The 17,120-nt window shown below is 39.5% G+C and overlaps 1 long non-coding RNA gene across 1 annotated transcript in view; it reads left to right on the top strand.

Annotated features, from left to right (window-relative positions):
• Positions 1-4,232, top strand: part of LOC126068428 (uncharacterized) — a 373,496-nt gene extending 369,264 nt beyond the window's left edge. The window contains exon 4 of the long non-coding RNA XR_007515681.1: positions 3,153-4,232. This is a non-coding gene — a long non-coding RNA (uncharacterized LOC126068428). The remainder of the gene's footprint in view (positions 1-3,152) is intronic.
• Positions 4,233-17,120: the final 12,888 nt, after the last annotated feature.

Below are 17,120 nucleotides of genomic sequence, written 5' to 3'. Positions count from 1 at the left end.
ATGCATACTCCATTTGCTTTCCTGTCATTGGAGAGACGAAATGTGGTTTGAAGTTTGAAAAGGACATTGATATTTTGGGTGGGTGGTCATCTTTGGAGTTAGTGTCTTAGGTCAAACGACTGGGCATGCTGAGACCTGTGCGAGATTCACTGATGTTCTCGGGCGCCTGGGACCGTATAGTCTCACTGTGGCTGATGTTCATTTTTAGTATTAAAAGGTCAGGGATTCAAGACCCTGGGGGAATGTCATCTGAATGAGGGCAGGCACTCACATCACGACTGCTTATGGAGTTTTATCTTTATAGGGTACAACTGGAAACCCTGGTGGCGTAGTGGTTAAGCACTACAGCTGCTAACCAAGAGGTCAGCAGTTTGAATCCACCAGGCGCTCCTTGGAAATTCTATTGGGCAGTTCTACTCTGTCCCATTGGGTCACTATGAGTCGAAATCAACTCGACGGCAGTGGGTTTGGTTTTTTTGGTTTAGGGTACAACCAGGACAACGTAGGTAGGAGAAGAAGGAGTAGGCGTGCTAGAACCAGCCAGACTTGGGCTCGGATCCTGGCTTCGCCACAGGCTGTCTGTGCAGCATCAGGGGCAAATCATTTCTACTCACTAAAAAAAATCACTAGGCCTTAATTTTTCACTAGTAAAATAAGGACAATAAGAACTACCTTATGTGACTGCTGTAGATACTAAAGCTGATGTACATCAAGGGCTTGACACATGGTGAATGAGAAACAGAAGTTTTTCTTGATTAGAGCATTTTAGGGTTTAAAAAAATTTTAGTTTGTTGTTGTTGAGAATATTATATACAGCAAAACATACACCAATCCAACAGTTCCAACGCGTACCATTCAGTGACCTTGGTTACGTTCTTCGAGTTGTACAAACATTCTCTTCCTCCTTTTTGAGGTGTTCCTCACCCATTAACATAAAATCACTGCCTCCTGAGGTTCCTGTGTAATCTTTCCAGTTGCTGTTGCCAATATGATCCCATATAGATATTTCTTAAAAGAGCATAATGCTCAAGGCAGACATTTTTTTCTAGGTAAGCTAAACCATTGCTTGATTTTAAGAAGACTTCAGGGGCTATTTATGGTGTCAGGTTTAAAGATTATCTCAGGGCAATAGTTTCTGGGGTTCATCTAGTCTCCATGGTTCCAGAAAGTCTGGATTCAATGAGAATTTGAAATTCTGTCCTGCATTTTCCCACTTTTCGTCAGGATTTGAGGGTTTTTAATAAGCAAACTATCTCATTTCACAAACTGAGAAATCAGTAAGTTTTGCTGGGTCTTTGTTCTTAACTTTACCCAAGTCTTAGTGTTTTTTTCTTTACTTTCAGGACATAAATTCTAATAGATTTTTCCTGGGACTACTGTTCGCCTCTCACCACTCTCCCCAGAGCCTATTGTCTGTTCTAACAAGCTTATTCTCAGAAACATATTGTGTGATGGTACAACACACATATCAATAGGAAACTCTTATCTAGCACATACTTCAAACCAGGCACCGTCCCATACTCCTCACTTGCCTTTCTGTAAGCCTCACAACAACTCTCTGAAGTAATTGTTATTATTGTCCTCACTTTACAAAGGAAACTGAGATGAGGTAATTACTCAAGGGGCAGAGCCAGAATTTGAACTCAGGCAGCCTGGCTCCAGAATCATGCTCTTAACAACTACTCTATGCTGTTCTTGTGATATGACTCTCATTTCATGTTGCGTGGGTATAAATTCAGGGCCTGACATTCATTGAGCTCCAGAGTTTTTGGAGCTTCTGTTGGTCATCAGTGCCAGGGTTAACCTGTGAAGTCTATAGTCAGCCAATCCTCAGATCTGTATGTCAGGCTTCTTCCATTCCCCAACTCAAAGAATACTGTGATTCTTTGAGACTCCATAATGAGTATCCCTGGAATGCCCTTTAAGGAGTGGGGATGACTTAGCTCTCTTTAACTCAATCAGGAGTTAAGATTAGATACTCTATGAAGACAGGAATCACATCAATGTAATTGTACCCTGGCTATCTCTGGTGCCTACATCAGCACCTGGCATATAATGGTAGATGAAGATTGGCTTCATGAATGGTTAATTGGACAGATGGAAGAATGGATTGCTGATGGTTGGATGGGCCAGTTGATAGATGGATGAATGGGTAGATGTATAGACAATATTCTAACAAGAAAGGAGTATTTTGTGACAGTGAAGAACTGTTATAAAATATTTTACTGATCTTTGATGTCTATGTTTCTTTATCTTTCAGTAAGTTGTAGTTTTCTCCCACAATTATATTTATCTTTCTGAGTATTTCACTCCAAATGTCTGTGTTAAAATTCACAGTTGTTCGTATAAAACATGTAGAAGCTTGGAAGCACATGAAGTAGAGTTAACATCAAACAACAGATTTCTCTGAAAGAAGCGAGAAACAAATTTTTCTTTCATTCATTCCTTTTTTCATTTGACAAATATTTATTGAGCATCTATTGTTTGTCTGGTGCTCTTATGGGAGCTTGAAACATAGCTGTTATCAAAACAAAACAAAAAATTCTGCTCTCCAGGTGGTTACATTCCAGTGGGGGAAGTAGACAAAAGCAAACGCTCCTACATGCACTGTATCAAGTAGTTTAAGTGCCCTGGAGAAGAATCAAGCAGGGTGAGCGATATAGGAGTGATGGGTTTGGCTGTTTGATACAGGGTGAACCCGTTGCTTTCGAGTCAATTCTGACTCACGGCGACATATGTCACAGGGTAGAACTGTGCTCCGTGGGGTTTTCTTGTCTGAAATCTCTATGGAAGCAGATTATCAGGCCTCCCTTCTGTGCTACCACTGGGTAGGTTTGAACCGCCAATCTCTAGATTAGCAGCCAATCACACGCTGCTCGTGCCAGCCAGCGACCCCTTCAATATGGGATATAGCTCCGTCTATATAAAAAAAAAAAAAAAATTTTTTTTTTTTTATATGAGAACATGAAAGTTTAAGATACTTCATGAGGTAGTGAGTGTAGGGGAACATTGGGGAATTAAAAGACCTAGATTAATAATAGAGAGTTTTATTTTTTTACATAATTACTTGATATAGGCAGAAATGTTTTTTACTTTTAAGGTATGTATGTGTGTGTGTATATATACATATATATATTTGTTTTTTCTTACAGGATTAACACCTCTGGACTTCGAAGGTGATCATGTGTCCCTAGCCTTAAGCTGAGAAGCTGCATAAAACAAGCATCCTTCCTGTAAAATCAGCATAGCAAGATGAGAGGCGGAAAAAGCATGCTAGGAAGAAGCAAAGTTCGCTGTTGAACTGTCTTGCTTTTGGCCAGAACACAGCTCAGCTTCAAATTCTGCCTCTGCATTTCCCTTCCCAACTTTGGTTCAAGGCCTGGAGTGATGCCCTCCCAGCCCAGGGCACCTTTCATTTTGTGACACCTGAAACATGACCAGCAGTAGCCACACATGTCCAGCCCCAGCAGTGAATGGCCACATGACTCACTATCCGGCTGCACCCTACCCTTTACTCTTTCCGCCAGTCATCGGAGGACTTTCTTTGCCTTCCCTCCATGGTCTTCACGGCCACCCCCCTCTGAGTGGGTGCAGCACCCCATCACCTGCAAGTAAGTGCCGCTGGATTTTGTTCTCTTTTCTCTTGGTTGATTGACTTAACGGACCTGAGAAAACAGGATGGTTGGTATCCAGGGTGAGTTCTCATTTTCTTGTGTGTTGCTCTCTTTTGGTCTAGAATCCTACTTTTGTGGGTAGAAGTGCACTTAGAAGCCAGGGAAATGGTGAATTTTAGAATTTGACCTTTGGTATTTTGCTGTATTTTATACAATGCAAACACAAAAAGTAATCACATCTGGCCAATAAACTGGAAAGAATTGATCACTCGGTAAATAATACGAGTAATGAATTAGGAGATGATACCATAAACCATAAAAATCACTAAGTATAATCCCTGAGTTAAAATCAATTTTGGGTGTGAGGTCTCCTATAAGTTTTTTACTCATCTCCTGTGTACAAGTGCTGTCTGTAATTGTTCTCAACTTCCCAAGGTCCTAATGCTACCAATTCATATCATATATCCTTTTTTAATATCCTTGACCACTTTTGACTCTGTGTCAAGTTATTTATTTTTTTAACCTTAGTTCTTCTCTAAAATGTTGGGTGTAAAGTACTATATAATAAAAGTAGAGTAAAAATTCTTCAAGCGTAAGGTGATTTACTCATAGAAAGCATCTATGTTATGTGAAAAAGTTTAAGGAAAGACTATGGAAGCTAATGAGCTCTTCTAGTTTTTTAGAAGCAATTTGCCCAGTTTGGCATCTGGAGGTAAAAAAGGCATATTAATTCAACTGTGATGCATCAGGTGTCCAGAATAGATCCTCCAAGTTCTTCCTTGCTTATAGCCCAACAGGAGTCCTTTATAGTTCTTCCTGGTGTTAATTTCACATTCTGCTACTTCTTAAGGAGTTCCTCCGAATATGTTCTTGGTATTTAGAAGTTTTTCTTTTGAAATACTGTCTTAATTTTTCTGGATTGTGGTCTCTGTGCCTTAACTTCTGCTTCCTCCTAGGTCCTTAGCTCACTGGGAATAGGGAACCCATTCTATTTTAAGTAGTCTGTCTTAGCTCCCGGCTCAGTGCCTTCAAAATAGTAAGGGATGGATGGATAGTTGTTTGGATGGTTCGATGGGTAGACGGACAGCTGGTTGGATGGACCGTTGGACAGACTTTCACTGCAGGGTTGTTGATTGAAATAATAGTATTGTCATACCTGATAAATACAGACATGTTTTCCTTGTTGGAATACCTGACTATAACCCTTCTCTTTTTGTGTTTTGGACTTCTGGCTAGTGAGTGTGGCTAATAAAGACTTACTGAATTGCTAGTAACAACTTCCCATGCTTCTGAAGTTCAAATGGAAAGTAGATATGGTTTCTTGGTTACCAAAAGAGATGGAAAAGAGCCCCTGTATTCAACAGACCTTGCTTACTCAGGTGCCAATTCAAACCATGTCCACCCAACATGCAAATGATACAGTGAAGTTACTTTCAGCTAGTACATGTGGGATTGTGATTAGATGATGATTAAATCCATTAAGATTTTATGCAAGAGCCTTTGTGTCAAATTCTCTTGCTCATCCAACCAGAGGGGTACCACATTCTAATAGGTTCCTGTTCTCAGATCTGAAGTGTATTTCGTAAATGCAGTCAAGAAGTCAAGCAGGAGTAGAATTGCCATCCTGACTAACCTGCATCCCCTAGACCCTAATAAATGAGGGCTTCTTTGGCTACTGTTTTTAAAGAAAACGCAAAGCATAGTATGGAGGAGTGAGAGGGACCTTTTTGCCAGATTAACATCCTTGAATCCACTTTCAATATACAAATCTCTCACCATTGCTTACAGATATTTTTAAGAATTCTAAAGAGCAGTAGTCAGCAAATGATGGCCCTTGGACCAAACCCAACCCACCAACTGTTCCTGTAATTAAAAATTGGAGGGAGCATGGCCAGACTCATTTGCTTACATATTGCTTATGGCTGCTTTTACACTGCAGTGGTAGAAATGAGTAGTAGTGGTGGTAGAAATTGTATACCCCTCCTCCCCAAATCTTAAAACTTTACTATCTGGTTCTTTACAGAAAAAGTTTGGTGACCAGTTCTATGAAGAGCATTGGGATAGGAGTTAAATCATCCCAAATCCAATCCAGACTCTGCTTCTAATGAGTAAATTTAGCTCTTCTAATTCCTTCCGCTAATCCTAATCTTGGTGGCTCTGCCTCTATCCTGAATGAGCTGGGCTACATCGTATCTAAAGATGCTTTCACATCTAAAAAGCCAGGCTATTTGTTTCATTTCACAGTTACTAATTAAGCATGAGGTCCAGTCACTAGTAGGTTGAACCATATGAAACTGCTGTTTCTCTAGATAGAAATTGGTCAAGTATTGGCAATTGGATATGATTCAACCTATAAAAAAAGAGAGTTTGAAGTTAAAAAAAAAAAACGGTAAATAACTGATAACAGCTCTTTTCTGAGGGTCTTGTGTGGAAGGTGCTGAGTAACTGCACTTTGAAAGGTGTCTGGACAAAGAGCAGGAAAAAGGGCTAGGTACAGAAATTTCAGGCTGGAAACTTGAAAGTTAGCTTACTCCATACCCTGACTAATGACTTTTTTTGTTTTTTTGGTTCCTACACCCAAAGCACATGACAGCTGCTCAGATGAAAATCTTCAAAAGAAGCCAGTATTAATATATAGTCTGAAAGTTGGCCCTTGAAGAGGGAGTTGTCTTTGTTAGAGTTGTCTTTGCCTGTGGTTTAGAAAGACCTTGGAACAAGGACAAGGTCTTGAGAGTTGCATACCATTAAAAAATCATTTTAAAAGTATATTCATGTACCAAGATTAGTTAGAGAGGTAGCCAAATTCTTTAAAGTCCCAACAGCTAAGGGAATACATACTTCGGAGGAAAAGCCGACTAACCTGGAATCAAAAGGAACCACAGATGGGAACAAGTATGTGGGAAGACCATGCCATTGAACTATGAGATTTGCTGATGTTGCTTTCAAAATCTGCACTCGTCTAGATTCTGTAGCTTAGCTGGAAAGGATACATTCTCCTGCCCGTGTAATAAAGGTCTGTCTGCACCAGGTAATTGTATAAGGCTCAAGAACCTTCTAGCTCAAAAATGAATGAGAGTAATTTCCATACCAGCTATTGATGCTACACCCTCCTTTTACTCTTCCCTCCATTCAGCCCGATGTTAATGGTCATCCTGCTCTCCTAGATCAGAACTAGAACTCTGAGTTTTTAACCTCTCTCAGTCTATAGTGTGTGTCTCTATTCCCACATAAAGATGTCCTTGACCTTACTTCTAGTTTCCAAGTGACCTTAGACAAGTCACTTAACCTTTCTGAATTTCAGTTCCATAAACTATAAAATGGTTTTATTTATAGGGTCATATTTTATAGTAATCACATTCAAATGTCTTCATGAATGATGATGGTGTACAAATTAGAATTAAAACTTATACTGTAAAAGGGTTGAAACAGGATAATCTCCAAGGCCTTTTCAACTCTAACAAGCAATGATTCTTTATAATTCAGATTTTCTGTTGGGCCCCATGCAATTCACAGACAATCCGAGAAGTGGGAGAGTCCATCTCTTCTTTGCTCGTCCTGGTGGTGAACGCTGATCTTCTCCAACATGGAGTACTTGGCTATTGGTATGACCATTGATGACCACTCACAATTCAGAGTAAATGATGTGGCCACTTTTCAGACAGTCTGCTCTCCAGAAAATTTTACCCTAAAGAAAAAATGTATCTGTAGGAGAGAAGTGAATTTGAAGCATCTTCTACGTGTGTCTGTCCTGTCTTTGTGCTCTGAATTACTTCTTACCATGACACAGTCTCTAAGCTTAGAAGAGAGGAGACGTGAGAAAAGGGAGTTGAAAGAAGTAAAAGGAGAGACTGCCATGCGTTGAACACCTTCTGGGAAGGCCCCTGAGCATTAAATGTAGGCCAGTCTATACATTTTCAATTGCCTTCTAACTTTTTTGCCAGACCATTAGCAGTAGTCCCATTTTACATGTGAAGACCATCAGATTTAGGGTAAAGAACTTACATGAGATTATGTAACTAGTTAATGTTGGAGCCAAATTGCAAACCCAGCTCGTGAAGCCCCAAAGTGCATGCTTTTCCCATGTACTTTGTTCCAGGTAATCAGTTCAGCTTATCCCCTTGGATAATCCTATAGCTTGGCTACGGACATCTCTTTCTCATGATGCTTCAGGGACTCCTTGGAGGTAATAGACTTTTAAAGGACCTCAACCTCTGTAGTTTCACCAACCACTGTGGAAGCAGCTATCATTATCATTTTCATCAGATTGGGAAGTTGAGGGTAGAACCCATAGTCAGGAAGGCTCCCAGATGCCCCTGCTCAGCTTTACCCTGTAGACAGAGAGCTTGTCGCCTCCAGGTAAGCGTGACTTCCAACAGGAGGAGAGCCAGATACGCTCTGCCTGGGAGCACTCAACGTTTTATGTCCCGGGCTCTTTGTGAAAGTTGGACAACTGTCCGTCTGTCTCTTTATGTTCCTTTCATGGCTGCTTGTTCTGTTTTATTGCTGCACATGTGCTATTTTATAGGTTGTTGTAAGCTGGAAAATATTGTTAAGCATTTGGCTTCAGAGCCTCTCTCAAAATGATCTCAGTTTAACGCCAGCATCTTAAAATGAGAGTTCTTTTCCCTCGGTTCTTTAATGATCAGAAAGTGCTCTCCTGTCAAAATTACAAAATAGGGTATTGTGCTTAAAAAACCCAAACCTTCTGGAGAGACAGGCTGTGTAGTCTCAGAATTTCCAGTGACAGGACATAAGACTACTCTTACTTCTATTTTTTTTGTCTTAATCTAAGAGGAGTCTTGTTCCCCAGCTTGTCTATAGCAGGGTGTGTAGCCAGACTGGAATTCCTTACTACTTGTTAAGGACAATTGGCCAGAAATGTTGGTCCTGTTTTAAATACACACAGATTGATGGCAACTAAAGCCAAGTTGTTAATTCCTAGTATCCATCATTCGTTGCTCTGCAGTCTTGTTTTCTTTCTACTCTAAGTTATATTTGTCCTCAATCTTATACAATGGCCCCGCTGGACAGGGACCACATCTAATTTTAAAATATCTGGGACCTAGTTTATTGGTGGTATTTAGTGAATGTCAAACACAATAGCATTGTCCGTATCTTATATCCTTTACATATTTAAGCCAAATAAAAATACTACTTAAAAAAGTTGTTGCCAAGTCAGTTCCAACTCATAGAGTCCCCATGTGTGTCAGAGTAGAACTGTGATCATGGGGTTTTCAGTGGCTGCTTTTTCTGATGTAAATCATCAGGTCTTTCTTCTGAGGTGCCCGTGGGTGGACTCGAACTGCCAGCCTTTCACTTAGTAGCCAAGCACATTCATTGCTTGTACCACCCGGAGACTCCAAAAATAAGATAAAAGACACGTCTTAGGAATTTGAGTACACTCAGCTAAAACTATTTGTCCATCTTACCTGCCTTTGGTCATTGAGTATCTCTGAAGCTGTGACACTTGGGGAGGTCAAAGGCTTTACCTGAATGTTTGAGAGAGAAAATAGTTTTTATATTTTCAGCATGGTGGAATGATTCAGAGGTCCTGCGTAGGACTGGAGCCACATGTGTATCATGTCAGATCCCATTCCTTAAAGGGGGACAGGAATTGATTACTTCGGTGTCCCTCTTCCCCAAATGTAAAGGAATCTTTGTGTTTTCTTCTTGATGTCTCTACAATTCCCCCAGACTCTGATTAAGTGCAACCTGTAATCTTTAGAACAGTTCTAATGGAAAGCTGGGCTCATTCTGTATTGAAATTTACCCCAAAGGGATCAAGAATATGTGAACATTAATTAGAAACAAAAAGATTATTGTTCAATTTCATCAAATTAACTACAGTTCCCAAAGGAGGTTCTTAACTCTGGAAGTGTGTTCTTAAATAAAAATAGCCTTTCAGTTATGGATGCTATCATAATAACAGTAATGGATTTACCTCCAAGTTACTCCTGCCATTGGTTTTTTCTCTAGGGAAAGCGTGTTTAGAAGTTATTGAAGTTAAAACTATAAAGTTCCTGGAAGATAACATAGGAACAAAGCTAGGGTTCCTAATTGTTGGCATAAATACACTATCAAACACTACTAAAAGAATGCACGAACAACAGAAAAACTAGATAACTGGGGCCTTCTAAAACTTAAATACTTAGTGCTCATCGAAACACTTTACCAACAGAGTAAAAACACAGCTTACAGACTGGGGAAAAAAAATTGGCAACAACATATCTGACAAGGGTCTAATCTCTAAAATATATGGAAAACTTCAACAACTCAACAACAAAAAGCAAACAATCCAATCAAAAAATGAGCAAACGATACAAACAGACACTTCACCAAAGAGGACATTCAGGAGACTAACAAACACATGAAGAGATGCTCATGATCATTAGTCATTAACCTGTTGCCATCGAGTCAATTCCGACTCATAGTGACCCCATAGGATAGAACAGAACTGCCCCATAGGATTTCCATGGACTGCCTGGTGGATTTGGACTGCCGATGTTTTGGTTAGCAGCTGTAGCACTTAACCACTATGCCACGGAGAAGCAAACAAAAACTAATGAGAATAGCATCTCACCCCAGCAAAAATGGCACTGATCCAGAAAACAAAACAAATGCTAGTGAGGTTGTGGGGAGATTGGAACTCTTTACACTGCTGATGAGATTGTAAAATGGTACAACCACTGTGGAAAACACTATGTGCTTTCTCAATAAGCTAGAAATAGAAATATCTTATGATCCAGTAATTCTACTCCTAGATATATATTCTAGAGACATAAGAGCAGTGATGTGAATAGACATATGCACACCCATGTTCACTACAGCGCTATTCCCAATAGCAAAAAATGGAAACAACCTAAATGTCCATCGACAGGTGAATGGATAAACAAATTGTGGTACACACATACAGTGGAATACTATACAATAATAAAGAATAACGATGAGTCCGTGAAACATCTTATAACATGGATGAATCTGGAAGACATTATGCTCATGAAATAAGTCGAACACAAAATGACAAATATGGTATGGTACCACTTTTATAAAAAGTCACGAATAGGTATATACACAGAAAGCAGTGTTCTTTGATGGTTACTGGGGAAGGGAAGGGAAATCACTTGATAGGAGACACCTGTTAATTCTGGTGATGGGAAAGGCAATACACAATATGACGGAAGTCAGCACAACCCGACCAAGGGAAATAAAGACGCTGAGAGATACGAAAGAATAAGGGACAACTGCGGTAAATGCTGTAAAATATACAATTTTGCAGCAACAGTAATAACAGACAAAAAATATGTGAGTGGTTACATAGGCAGATATGTATGTTATATGGGTATGGAAGGGCATATGGGAGTACATGCGTGTACATGTGTAGGTATATTTGTGGGCATATGTATATACATATTTATGCTGAATATATACAATAAAGCACATCAAAACCTGATGCTGTCCAGTCAATTCCGACTCATAGCAACCCTATAGGACAGAGTAGAACTGCCCTATAGGTCTTCCAAGGAGTGGCTGGTGGATTTGAACTGCCAACCTTTTGGTTAGCAGCCAAGCTCTTAACCACTGCACCACCAGGGCTCCATAAATCACATAGAAGGCACAATTATTGATACTTTCTAGACATATCATAGGATCAATCTACTGTGTTTGAAGGCTCAGGACCATAGTCTTGTAGGACAACCAGGTCAGTTGTCATAATTTAGTTCATAAAGATAATGTTCTACATCTCAGTTTAGTGTATAGTGTCTAGGATCTTAAAAGCTTGTGAGCCACTATCTAAGATACAACTATTGGGTCTCTTCCCATCTGGAGTAAAAGCGAGTGAAGGAAACCAAAGACTCAAGGAAGGAAACTAGTCCACAGGACTAATGGCTCACTGGAACCACAGCTTCCTCTAGCCTGAGACCGGAAGAACTAGATGGTGCCTGGCTACCACTACCAACTGTTGTGATCAGGGACACAATAGAACGTCCTGGTTAGAATGGGAAAAAAACATAGGAAAAAAACTCAAGCTCATAAAAAAGACTAGATTTACCGGACTGATAGAGACTATAGGAATCCCAGAGACTATTGCCCTAAGGTACCTTTTAACCTGGAACTGAAGCCACTGCCAGAGGTCACGCTTCAGCCAAATAATGGTTTGGACTATAAGATAAACAATGACACCCATGAGGAATGTGCTCCTTTAAACAATCAACTACATGAGACCAGTCAACATTTAACCAAAGGCAAAGATGAGAAGTCAAGGAGGGTCAGGGAAAATGGATGGATGGAAACAGGGCAAGCAGGGTAGAAATGGTGAGAGTGCTGACATACTATGGGGACTGTAACCAATGTTACAGAACAATTTGTATATGAATTGTTGAATGGGAATCTAATTTGCTGTGTAAATTTTCACCTAAAACACAATAAAATATTTTTAAACAGACTATTTTTGATTTTTGATATGAAAACTAAAATCAACATAATGGTTCTGAGTTAGCTGAGGTGGTATGAGATATGAGACCTCTTGTGTTTTCTAAATTTCTGTCTTGATGATATTACCAATCTACCGAATTTTTATGCAAATAACACATGCCTTGTTTGTTTGTTGGCTGTGCCTTCCCCTCCAGAGGTATTTTTGTAAACGTGGTATGCTAATTTTTCTTTTTTTTTTTTTTAATAGCAACATGTGGAAGATGATTGGCATGGCAGCACTTGTGAGAGTGCCTCATGGTGGGGGGGAGGGTGTGGCCAGAAAACAAACCCAGAAGGCGTGTGTTATTTGTGTAAAAATGCAGTATAGCTTGTATATGTTTCAGATGGGCTATATTGATCCTGGTGGAGTAGTGGTTAAGTGCTACAGCTGCTAACCAAGAGGTCGGCAGTTCAAATCCGCCAGGCGCTCCTTGGAAACTCTATGGGGCAGCTCTACTCTGTCCTGTAGGGTCGCTATGAGTCAGAATCGACTCGATGGCAGTGGGTTTGATTTTTGGGTTATACTGATCCTAAAGATGAGAGACCTATTTATAGGATCTGAAGTGATGGGAGGTAAACCTACATACAGGTGACATGAGGTCAAGTGGAATTGCCACCAGGTGACTTATCTCTAGGCCATCTTCAGGGTGTATCTCTGATGATTCATATTCTTGATTAAAGTGATGAAGTTCCCTCTTCTATCTCTGCTTTTCTGTTTTTCTACTCCTGCTCTTTCTGGCATTTCAATGATTCTTATTTAAACTGTAAAGAGACAGAGAATCTATTTGGCCCTATTATTTGAGCTCTGGGCTCTAAGAACATAAGGCCACCAGACCAAACAATGGCCAAATGGTACCATTATCTCTCTTGCAATTTTTATTTTCCCATGAAAGTAATTATTGAAAATAGCTAATATTTGAGGGTTAGAAACTGGCAAAATTGTCACGAAAGGATAGACTGGAAGGGCTGACTTATCAGGGGGAGAGTAAGTGGCAGTATGGAGTAAGGTGTATATAAGCTTATGTGTGACAGACTGACTCGATTTGTAAACGTTCACTTAAAGCTCAATAAAAATTATTAAAAAAAAAAGCTAACATTTATTGAGCATGTTATGTATATTGTCTCTATCTGCCAACTGGAAAAGGGTGAGAGAGAAACTAAGATCCAGATAGCCAACTTTCCTAAGTTCCAAACCAAAAAATACCAAACCTGTCGCTGTTGAGTCAATTCCAACTCATTGCAACTCTATAGGGCAGAGTAAAACTGTCCCATAGGGTTTCTAAGGCTGTTGTCTTTAAGGAAGCTGACTGCCGCGTTTCTCTCTTGCAGAACAGCTGGTGGGTTTGAACTGCTGACCTTTCAGTTAGCAGCCAAGCCCTTAACCACTGTACTACCAGAGCTCCTTCTCCTAACGTCACTCAGACGAAAATGATGAACAATGTTTGGCTCTGCTTGCTCTGTTTCCAATCCCAGTTTTCTTTCCATGCTTCCCCATGTTCGCTGTGGATATTGAAAGGAGGCAAAGACTTTTAAAACACAGTATCTGTCTTCAAGGGTCTTGTGTTCCTATTGGGAAGTTATGATCACCTAAAACCATTTAGATCTAAAACCCTGATTGCTCTGTATCTTTCAAGGCTTATATTTTGCAGAGCTTGGAGTATTCTCTCCCTCCCTGGCAGAACAATGGTGTTCTCACGCGAGCACACACTGTGCATGTCCTAGTCTGCTGTTGTTTTCATAACTTTTCCTCGCCTGTCAGTCTATTACCAGGATGCCTGGCATGTAATGGAAACTCATGTAATGTTTGCAGACTGGCTCAATCAATGGTCTCGATGGTGGGAGGAATTTGGAAGTCAGTGGATGTGTTTTTGGATGTCACAGTGACTGGGAGTACAACAGGCATTTAGTGGACAGAGGCCAAGATGGCTGAATGTCTTGCAATGGGTGCAAGCTGTGAACAATAAAGAATTGCCCCACGTTCCTGATGACTTTCCAGTGTCCCACCAGACATTCTGTGTTAAGAACCAAAAAAAAAAAAAAAAATTAACTGAACCTAAAACATAGCTCCATCTTACAGAAAAAAGCAAAATGTTGAATGCTTTTATGGTGCCATGAAATTATTTCAGACAGTAATTACTGTGTAAATTAAGAGTAGGCCGGTCTTTGTTTTATTTGGAAATTTTTTTTAAGAGTGATTCACCATTTCAGAGAATCTTGTCACTGATGGCACTGCTTTTCTTGGTATTTCAATCACCAATGCCACACGCTTTTATTAATTTGCATTTGTAGCTAACACATTCACTGTAATTTTGCATCTAGGCGCAAGCGTCTTTCTGCTTCTTAATGCCTGAGTATTTACACATTGAAATAGCTATTATTTTATTCCAAATTACATTATTTCATCCTTGATATAGCAGTCAGGGTACTATATTAACATCTTTGAAATAATATATGCAGGGGCTGTATTTCTGTGACTTTCAGTTTGAGAGAGTAAAGCAGGTACTGTAATATATGTTTGAAAAAGACATGGATCCAAAGAGTTAAGGATTACCATAATGAATAAGGGAATGGATGAATCTGTGAACAAATGAGTGAAACATAGTTAATAGCACCAAATAAGCTGTCTAGAAAATAAATGCTCTAGCATTGAGAGGGGAAGTGAGGAGTTATTGAGTGGAAGAAGTCAGGGAAAGGTTTGAAAAACCAAATCCAGTGACCATGCCAAGGATGGAGCCATTGGTATGGGACTAAGGAAAGCCACAGACAGAAGACTCACAGAAAGTAGATAAGTGCTTTAAATTTTCCATCTTGGATGGCATGTGGGATTGGGAAGGCACCAGCTGGTTCCTGCCTCCATTTCTGCATGTATAACCAGTGTCTCCAAAGTGTACAGAAGAGAATCAAATGTATTACCATTCATTGCTGAACTCTACTAATAGTTGCTTAACGCACATGTGTTGGGGATTGTGATAAGCACCTTAGAGTCACTTTGAGGGTTGCTGGGTAATTCCATCAGAGTTATCTGTTCTTTCTTGTGTTCCGTGTCAGATTCTGCCTCCAATGAGATGTCATCCCAGGCTTTACCAGGAGAAATTATGAGACTATAACTTGCTACCACTCAAATAGGTACGCTATAGGAAAAAACTATACTTTTTACCTTTTTCCACTCTGAAAATATGTATTATTTTCTTATAATTTTATCCTCATAGTGATTTTCTTTTCCCACTTTAGGTAGCTTCATTGGCTTGAACTAATGAAAGATGCTTGAGAGAAGTTGTTTTTTCTTTTTTTGTTCACAGCAGATTTCTCTTGATTTTGGCAGCTGCAAGTCCATGGTTGTGATTCACAATCTTCACATTTTTCTTCTTTTTAATGAATTTTTCTCTAGCTCTCTGGCTTTCTTTTTGTCTTATACTTGAATGTTCAACTCCCACCCTACTTTTGACCCCCGTATATCCTCCTTCATACCCATTTTATTCTTCATTTTAAAGTCTTTGCCTCAAAACTCTGCAGGCTTAGCCATCACTGTCATATTGGAGTCTGTGAGATTCTCCAGAAGAGTCCTTCACTTTACAAGTTCATATTTCAAGTTCCAGTCCCTGAGGGATTATTGGGGGCAGTGATCTTATCATTATAATTGTCAATTCTTTATTATCTTGAACATCACTTTAATGGTTTATCTCGAAATCTCTCTTAGGGGGTTGTGAGCTATAAATTTAGTTGACTTTGTCTAACCTTCTAGTCTAGAATTCTCAGTGGCTTCTTGCCATTTTTGAACAAGCAGATTTGAATGACTCCCCTGACCAGCCCCTGATGTCCCCCATTCAATAATAGGCCATGTCTCCTTCATACTTAGAGCTAATTTTCTTACATAATCAATTCTCTATTCTATTTCTGTCCTAATCTTTACATTTGTCCCTATTAGTCCTCCAGCCCGGTTCTAGGATTTTGAGTTCCTTATGGCCAAAAGCCTATTTAAGTTTTTGTTTTTGTTTGATTTCGAGCCCCACCTAGGGTCGTACCGTATGTTAACTTTACTTAAGGATTCTGGGACTAACTAAACCCTTCTTGGTTTAACTTTACCCTCAGTGAAGTGGAGACCTTAGGCCACTGTCTTTTGATGTCATATGATTAGACAAATTTAATTAAAATTTTTTTTTTATATATAGCATTAATTTTTTATTTCAGTTTATTGCTTTTTTTTCAGTTGATTTAATGGAAGTAACCACTTTCCAATGAGAACACGTATTTTTAGTTTAATGCTGAGATACATTGCCAAATGCTCATGTCTTTGAAAACATAAAGACAAAATAAAAAAGTTTTAGGGCATTTTTTGCAAACAAGGACAGTGGTTGTATGTGGTCCTCTGGGCACTGATGGCTGCAACAAGTTATGTAGCTAATATTGCACGGTGAATCACATACAGTGCTGAGAGAGGTACTGTCCAAAGACTGCCCCCAACCTCTAGAAGCTTACAGTCTAACACAGAAGTACACGTTAAGAAAGGCTCGTCTTATTGAACCAAAAATGGAATTAACACGTATAGTTTGGAGGGGTGTTGCAAGGCTGGAGGTTGTGAGTGGGACAAGAGAGATTTCTATTTCCAGGCCAGATCTGTGTCCTTGAACATGTTTTTTTACCACTCTGTGTTTCAGCTTCCTCACCTGTGAAATAAGAATAGTAATGGTACCCTCAGTGGGTTACTATGCACTTTTCATTAATTAATACCTGTAAACCACTTCCAACAGTGCTTGCCACTTAGAACTCAATAAATAATAGCAATCATTATTATTCTTATACTCAACATATTGTTGGAACCTGTCCACTCAAAGGCAAAGGCTGTGTTGTCACGGGACTGTCGTTTCTTCAATTGTTCTAACATTTGCTTCCAAAATACCATGGTCTTCTACAGGCATGTGTACTTTTCCATTTTTTTTTTTTTAATAAGTCTATATAAGACACATGGAAATATGCACTTCACAGTGTTTATACCCTGCCAAGATTTTTGTTTAAATTGCAAAATTCTCCAGGGGG

Source organism: Elephas maximus, chromosome 27, assembly GCF_024166365.1.
Source record: "Elephas maximus indicus isolate mEleMax1 chromosome 27, mEleMax1 primary haplotype, whole genome shotgun sequence".
Lineage (NCBI taxonomy): Eukaryota > Metazoa > Chordata > Mammalia > Proboscidea > Elephantidae > Elephas > Elephas maximus.
This window is presented reverse-complemented; position numbering and strand designations above follow the sequence as displayed.